Source organism: Otolemur garnettii, unplaced genomic scaffold (genome assembly GCF_000181295.1).
Source record: "Otolemur garnettii isolate 467f Iridium unplaced genomic scaffold, OtoGar3 scaffold00054, whole genome shotgun sequence".
NCBI lineage: Eukaryota > Metazoa > Chordata > Mammalia > Primates > Galagidae > Otolemur > Otolemur garnettii.
Genome location: NW_003852449.1, coordinates 10,389,746 through 10,397,993, shown reverse-complemented (window position 1 = coordinate 10,397,993; position 8,248 = coordinate 10,389,746). Strand labels below are relative to the sequence as shown.

The following is an 8,248-nucleotide window of genomic DNA, read 5'->3' as shown; positions in this document are numbered from 1 at the left end:
CAGAACATTGGTGGCCCATGATAAAGAGTTTAGTCCATATCTTACGTAAAGAAGATTTTTTTAATCAAAAGATTTAAACTTTGGGTTTGAGGAGGATGGTACTGTAGAAGTACCATCTCTGTACTCTCTGGCTATATTCAGAGAGAAAAAAAAGCATAAAAAAATGAGGTAATACATAAAATCAGTTTGGATTAGTGTCGTTAAGGCCAAAAACAGAAACAAAATTTGCAGATTTGAAAGTAGCTGGACGTTACACGCAAAGAAGCTGAGAAATGGGAATGTCATTGGACAGGTCACATGTGACCTTAAGATCAAGTCTACAAAGATTGAATGTAGCAGGCCTGACAAAGAAAGAGAAACATATAACTATTTGGAAGGAAAATGTTCTCTTTTCTGGAGGTGTGAATTGTTTTTGCAAGCCCCATGTTATTAATTTCTCATCACAAGATAGTTGTGAATTTGGAATTTATTCAGCCTCTCTTAAGATGTCTTACAAAGGGTGAAATGTTGCCGAATCTGCCAAATTGTCCTCAAATAGTTGGGCATTACAGTTCTACAACTTCCTCCTACTCCTTAAGGCCAACAATAGTACCAGATTTATATATTGTAAGAACACAACGGAGCAAAAAGGATCAGATAAGCAGGCATTATGTGTGATGGCCCCATCTGAAAAATCGATGCATCCAGGACATATTGAAACATCACGAATAATTGCAAAGACTTATTGTGCCAAAGATTACAAAATAATAAGTAAAAAAACAAGACAAAAAGTGCAATATGACTCTATTAAAAAGTAATGTGCTTGTACATTAGATCAAATATGTTAATTCTAGGGTAACCACTGTGACAATTCCTTGGTAGTCAGGTTATGATTTTCTTCCTTTTCCTCTTTTTTTATTGTGTGCATTAAATATTGAGGAAATTATGTTTTTATAATTTAAAAAGTTTATCTAAAAGCGATTTCATAATCATGTCCTTATTGTTTCTTAGGTGAGCACAGCTCTTTCTAAGAGGCATACTTTCATACTTCTGTTAATGGGACTGAAGGAGAAACCTCAGGCAGCCTTTAACCTTCCTTCCTACTCAGCCTCGATGTTCAGTCACCAAGGCACTTTGTTCAACCTCCAAAGTACCCCCTGTCTGTGCTCCCTGCTTTCTATTCCTACTGGTATTGCTTTTGTTCAGCACATCCTCAGTTTTCTCTGGGGATGTTAAAATAGCCTTCCAACTGGTTTCCTTGGTTCCAGTCCAGCTCCACCTCCTGCTTTTGCCTCAATTTCTTTTCTAAGCTGCTGCCAAAAAGATATTTCTAAAGCACAATCCTGGTCATGCTATTGCCCTGGTTATAAAACCTGTGATAACTCTTTATTTCTTACAAAATTAGAAACTTTATCCTTGTGCCATTCAAGGCTTTCACCAGTCTGGCTTCAGTTTTTCTTTACTGATTTGTCTTTGGCCCCTAAGCTCAACACACACAGACACAGACACACACACACACACACACACACACACACACCCAGCACACACCTAACAGAGAGTGGAGTTATATATTCTACTTGCTGTTTTTCTAAAACTGCATGCATTTTCATTTGTGTGCTTTTGTGAGTGTTACGTTTCCTACTTGACATGTTTTTTCTATTATGTCTAAGGCTGGCAAACTCTTATATATTCTTTAAAGCACAGTTCAAAAATTGCCTTTCCCGTGGCACCCAGCCAACCACCCTTGTCCATGCTCCCAGGACAGTGAGTTCACTCTGTGTCGGAAACGGCTCTTTGCTCATCCTCGCCAATGTGGCGAGCTGTGCAATGATTTCCTAGGAAGTAGGGACTTTAACGTACTCATCTTTTCCTTTTCCGTATCCTCAACCGTTTACAGGATATTATAGATGCACTTTCAACAATCTGTGATTTAAATATAAGTGAATATATTCTATTAGGCAATCACTCACTTATAAACACTTTACAATAAGTTTTCTTTGTTACTTATTTGTTCCAGCAAACTAAAAGTCACTACGGATGTCATATGGATTTAAATCTTATGCTTTTTCTCTCGTTCATTCCTTGACATGCTGAGATTTGCTCGTTTAGCCTCACCTACCTGAAGCATGCTGAGAACACTTAACATTAGCTTAGCCTGCAGCTCCACCAAGTTGGCTAGTACAAAGTCCGTTTTATAATAAAGCGTCAAAAGTCTCAAGTCATTTGTTGGCCATTGCACTGAAAGAGAAGAGCAGAATGGCTGTGTAGATGATCAAAGTACCATTTCCACCCAAAACTTACCACTTTCGCACCATCATAAAATGTGAAAACTCATAAGTCAACCATCGTTAGTCAGAGACCGCATGTGCCGTCCTGTTTGGTCCTCCGAGATGCTTTGGGGTCATCGTGTGTATTTCCTGTCTCTGTCCTAAAATCATTGCTCATGCGAAGCCCTAGTTCCATTTACTGAAGAACAGAATTGGAACCCAAAATCTGGCTGTTGGGATCCTTCTCACTACTGGGCAATGTTGCTTCTAGGCTGAGTCAACTGAAAGAACAAAGAAATATCTGTGTGCAAACTCTCCCACGAATACACATGCACACTAATACATAATATATCATCATTCAATCTTCCTGATGTTGCCATGTAAATCCACATTGAGCCACATGTGAGTTCATATGTCTCCGCCCATCTTTCACGTGGCATGCATCATTCTAGTCTCCTCCCCTTGGTTATTGGTAAAATTTGAATTTTGAACTTAGATGTGAACTTCATATGACTTTGATGTGGGTCGGGTTACAACATTTCAGGGTTATTTCCGTGGTCCATCAACACCTAATACACATATCGAATGTAAGACATCTAAGTTTAAGTTATGTAATCAAGTAATTTCAAGTACTTCCTTCAGAAAATGTTGTGTTTTCCCCCATCCAACCTCCACTGTTAGAATTGTGCTGTAAGCCACCAGCATATGCTAGGAGCTCCCCTCTCACTTGCAGGAGAGACCACAGTCCTTCTACTGCCCCGAGACCCTCCAGCATCTGCCTTCCCATTAGCTTCTCAGCAGTAATTTCTCCTGTCACTCCACACCACCCCCCTTGCTGCCACACCAGTCACAAGGGTCTTTTTAATGCTACAGTGTACCAGTGAGCCCCAAGCTTGGGGCATCTGTAATTGTTATTCCCTCTGACTAAAATGTTCTTCCATCAGAACCATGTACAGGACTTGGCTCCTCCGTTCCTTCTGGTCTTTCTTTAAATATTCCCTTCCCAGTGATGATTTCTGTACTGGAATGCAGTTTATGTAGCTTTTAAAATTAACTCATGATTTTCTGTATAACATATTGATAAATTTCAACGAAAACCAACTGGCTTCAGAAAGGAAGTTTATACCTTTCACAGATAGAGGTTTATTAAACTATCCTCACTAAAATGGAATCATAATCAGAGTACATTAAAAAAAATTCAATAGCACAGACTAAATAAATGAAGAGAGAAAGTTGTACAGAAATACAGCAAAAAAGTAATCCCAGTGCACATCATAGTAGCTCAGCAGCAGACCCCAGTCACCCCAACACTTCAGGTCCCCCCTTTCTTCTTTAATTTTTTTTATTTTCACTCAACAGCATCTAATATTCCGTGAATGTTGCTTTTTAAATCTTTTTTTCATTTTCTGTCTCTTGTCACCAGAATGTAATTTCCATGGAGACAGGGATCTTTCCCCATTGGATTTTTCCACTGCTGCACCTAGAATCCTAGAGCGGTTCTTGACACATAGTAGGTCCTCGGTTCACCTCTTTGAATGAGTGAATGTGTGAATATAGCATCTATGCCTCAGTTCTTCAAACTACAAAAGTTTCTTGGTTCCCCCAAGACTTAGTCTGTTACTTAACAAAATTTTATAAAATAATATTAGCCTAAAGAAGCTTTAAGTTGTTTTTAATAACTTAATCTTAAAAACTAGTTCTTTTAATAACTGGATTCTTTAAAGCCGACCCTCTGCTCTCTGATAACACACTTTCCTCAACACAACCGTCAGCCTCAATACTGTAAATCTGACACTTCCTATTCCTGCCCCCCTGCCCCCCCCCACGACTCACTATGGCTTATTTTCATGCCCTGCCTTCCTTTCTCCCACTGCCCTGGATTTGGGCGTTCCTATGCTCTCTGTGACTCTCTCCCCTGTGGCTGGGCTCAGAGGTCAGGAAACCCTAGAGTCCGTGTTCTGAAGTGTCGCTTGCATTCATAAGTGTAGAATGGTACATAGTGTTTTCTTTCTAAGAGCAATCGGTGAGGGAAGATCAAGGAGATAGCTTGGACAACCCCTCCCCCAAAAAGAAGATTAAATTATGACTGATAGATTGGCAAAGGGGGACAGGAACAAACTTGCCCACTTCTTACTTATTTGAATCAAGAATAGTTAAAATAATACTTTAGAAATTTATAATTTATGGATTTATATTTGAGAAAAGAAAAATGAATTCGTAAAGCATTCAAACGAAGAGATGGTGGGATCCAGCATCTGTGACATTGCCTTAGGTAAGAAACAATGGGAAAAATACAAGTGTTCGTGACAACAGCAGCAAAGGGGCACAGAGCCAGGGAGAAGGCCAATTCTGAAGAAGCACCTTCCCGAGTGGAAAAGGCCCGGAGACGTTTCCCCTCTGTGAAGTAGGCGTTTGTGTGGAGAACACTCTGGATTTTACTCTGGAGCTCCTCGCATGCTCCTGACAAGGAACCAGGGACTCAAAGAAGAGGGCTGTCTCCACTTACGCCAGATGGAAGAATCAAGGGCAGCCTGTCTGCTGAGGAGCCCGTGGGTAGCTGCGAGTGGGGGGGTAGTGACATCACCTGCTGAGGGTGGAGGGAGTGATGTCAGAGGCGGTGGAGATGCGGTAACCCCCGGAGTCAGGAGCTATGCAGACGTCATGGCGAGGAGTGGGAGAATAGCTGGGTGAGACACATAGGATTACCCACAGGGTCTCAAGTTTTTGTAATGAGAATCTGTTGGGTTTCCTGGATTTAAAGAGCAAGAAAATGTGGGAGCTCCCTAAGACTGCAGTGAGTTTCTCCCTCCGCCTCAGCTTGTGGCAATTTGTCAAAATAGCCGTGTTATTATTCATTCCAGTTAACGTCCCCAGGTAAGCAGATAGGAGCTGAGATTTGGGGTGTGTTTCTGTAAGAATTTCCTTTTTCTGTCCAGGTTCCCGTGGCTCATATTGCATCCGCTGATCACCTCTTCTTAGGGCTTTCTTAGATACATTGATATCTTCATAAGAGAATGATTAGGCTCCGCGAAAAAACAGAACAAAACAAAAAGTTAGACACATATTCGAGAATCCAGTGAACCGTGCTATGTTTAAAGAGGGCAGAAAGAAAATGAGAAAGAAATGGTTAGGAAGCTGCTTTATTCTATGACTTTTGGGAAAAAATTGTTACCTTTATACCTGAGTAAAATGTATTCCTTTGGGATTTTTATAGGTGATATATTGAAATCTGTGACTTCAAGACTTCAATTCAATCCCCAGTTACAATGGACTGGGTCTTGCCTGGTCTTCCCCAAGTTCCTCAGACCCCTCAGGGGTAGAATATTAATAGTTCCATAACAGCTTCTTAGACTGATTATGAAGATGGGGATCCTGAGGCCACTTTGAAGGCACTCCATGTTTTTTCTGCCTGATAAATTGTTGAGTTGGCATTTTCATTCTTTCCTTTTTCTTTATGTCCACCTGGTGTACAGTTAAGAGGATCTTCTTTAGAACTTGTTCGTTTCAATTTGTAGACTCGGGTCTATGTTTCATCTTTGGAAACTCTTGTAATTTTATTATATTAGAATAGTATTTCTAGTCCTATTGTGTTAATTCCCCCATTTGTTCAGTGTGAGTTATCCCACTGGGCCCTCATGTTTTAGCCCCCACACCTGAGTGCATAGTTAGAGACAGACAGACATGTAGACAGACACTCAGCTTGTTATTGTCTTTGACAGTCCTATATATTTTTGAATGTTTTTTCTCAGATTATGGACTAAATACTGCATCCATGGAGTGGTAACATCATGCTGAAATAAGGCAACAGGATTCAACACATTTTCAGTTCATTCTCCACATTGATTGTGACCAAACTCAGAAGGAGTTATAATAGGTCAGCTGTGCTGCAGTGGTTTCTAAGATGAAGGTGGAGTTAACTCTCTTAAATATTCAAATATTTGCCTTATGCATTCAAATATCACCCATTACTATCTCATTTCTGCATTTAACCCATCTCAGACTTGGGCAGCAGGGTGGAGTGAGCACTCATATTCAGCATCCTCTCTGGACCAAAATAGACAAGCCCTGTTGGCTCGCCTTGACCAAATTCCCCTCGCTCCTGAGAGAAAATAAGTACAAAATACTTTTTTCCTCTTTCTCTAGGAATCTTTCTTTGTTTTTTTTTTTTTGTTTGTTTGTTTTTTATTGACTGGTAACTATATACATTAATGCACTTCTGGGGTACAGTGTGGGGTTTTCACATGCAGTCTGAAATACTTCCATCAAACTGGTCAACACAGAAAAAATATGGAACGCTTCACAAATTTGCATGTCATCCTTGCGCAGGGGCCAAGCTAATCTTCTCTGTATCGTTCCAATTTTAGTATATGTGCTGCTGAAGCGAGCACATCTTTCTTTGTTTTACCTGATTTTGCAAAAGTCTTACTGATCCCTAGTCGCCTATCTAAATTTACTAATGGAGCACATTTTATTTCTACTAAAAACTTGATCTATGTTCCTATCCAGAATAGTAGAAACCCATCTAAACATTTATACATTCAATTATATAATGCTCACTATAGTATTCATTTCTTTTATAATATTGTCAATATCACTATTGGAAGTTGGTTGATTTTAAGTGATTTTTTTTCATTCAATAATCTTTGGGTCTCCGCCTCCTCAGCCAGTATTTCATCATCACTTCTTGCTTATCATTACTGATGCCATGTCCTCTTACCTATTCCTGAAAACATCAATGAGATTTTCCACAATAGTTTATACCTTTTATAGTCCTTTGAGGGATTTGACATCCTTCTGGTATAGGGCAAGTTTATAATCACCTTACACTACATCATTTTTTAAAGTCTCAACCCATGTATTATTAATAAAAAGTTAAAATATATTCCATTTTAGACTATCACTGGAAGAATGAACAGGAAACTGGAACAGCATTTCTTCCCCAGGCGGGGAGCAGATGATCAGCTGTAGGAGTGAGATCAAGAGTCATTGTTCTCATAAACAGAGTTGTAATTTAAACGTTGTGCAATGTGTATGCCGAGCTTATTTTTTCATGATTGTACGTTTTAAAAGGAGAATGCACTTGCTACTGTCATGTAATACCAGTCAGATTAAATAAGCAGCAAAAACTGTCAGGTGAAGATGGCCATAGACACTATGGGTCCCACTTTTGAGAGTAGGCAAGGTCACCATGCAAGGTCACTGCAGAAGGAACACTGCAGGGACTTAGGATTGACTAGAAAATGAGGACACAAAGAAGCCAGAAGGAGACTACAGTTCCAAGAAGCTTTATTGTCATGTAATGAGCGAGAGAATTGTAGCTGGAAAAAGTAAAATGTATACACCTTTCAAGAAATATTTAAACAAATACATTTACGGTTTGGCTAAGCTTAACTCAAGTTGGACTGTCATTGAAAATTGTACAAGATTAATAATATTGTAAGGTAAGCCCATTTTGATAAGGCAAAAAAAATTAAAACAAATTACTATTTCACGTGTATGAATTTTCAGCAGTATCACATACTCATTGTCATGGTATGGAACAATTAAGCGTAGGGTTATTTGAATAAGGATTCTTTTTTTTTCTTCACAAATTCCATTCTGTGAATATATTTGTTATCTGGGTTAAGGTACAGATCACATCTGTACCACACATGGCTCTGCTCTCCTTCCTTCAACATGTGAATGGAGTCATCACATCTAGGTGTGAAAGCTTCTTCACTAAGAAATCTTGAAATAAGTCTCGAAACTGCAGCTTCGGTTGCCACTGTTAGTGGAAGGAGAGCTCCTTTCTGAGACTCATCACCCAGGAGGTCAGCCCATCGCCCAGGAGGTCAGCCTTTCTCAGCTCCTTTCTGAGACTCATCACCCAGGAGGTCAGCCCATTGCCCAGGAGGTCAGCCCTTCTCTGCTCCTCTCTGAGACTCATTGCCCGGGAGGTCAGCCTTTCTCAGCTCCTTTCTGAGACTCATTGCCCGGAGGTCAGCCTTTCTCAGCTCCTCTCT

General features: G+C 39.9%; 1 non-coding gene across 1 annotated transcript; it reads right to left on the bottom strand.

Moving 5' to 3' along the window:
- Positions 1-6,527: 6,527 nt before the first annotated feature.
- On the bottom strand, positions 6,528-6,634 carry LOC111726127. Its single transcript, XR_002773985.1, has one exon. It is a non-coding gene; the product is annotated as a U6 spliceosomal RNA (small nuclear RNA).
- Positions 6,635-8,248: the final 1,614 nt, after the last annotated feature.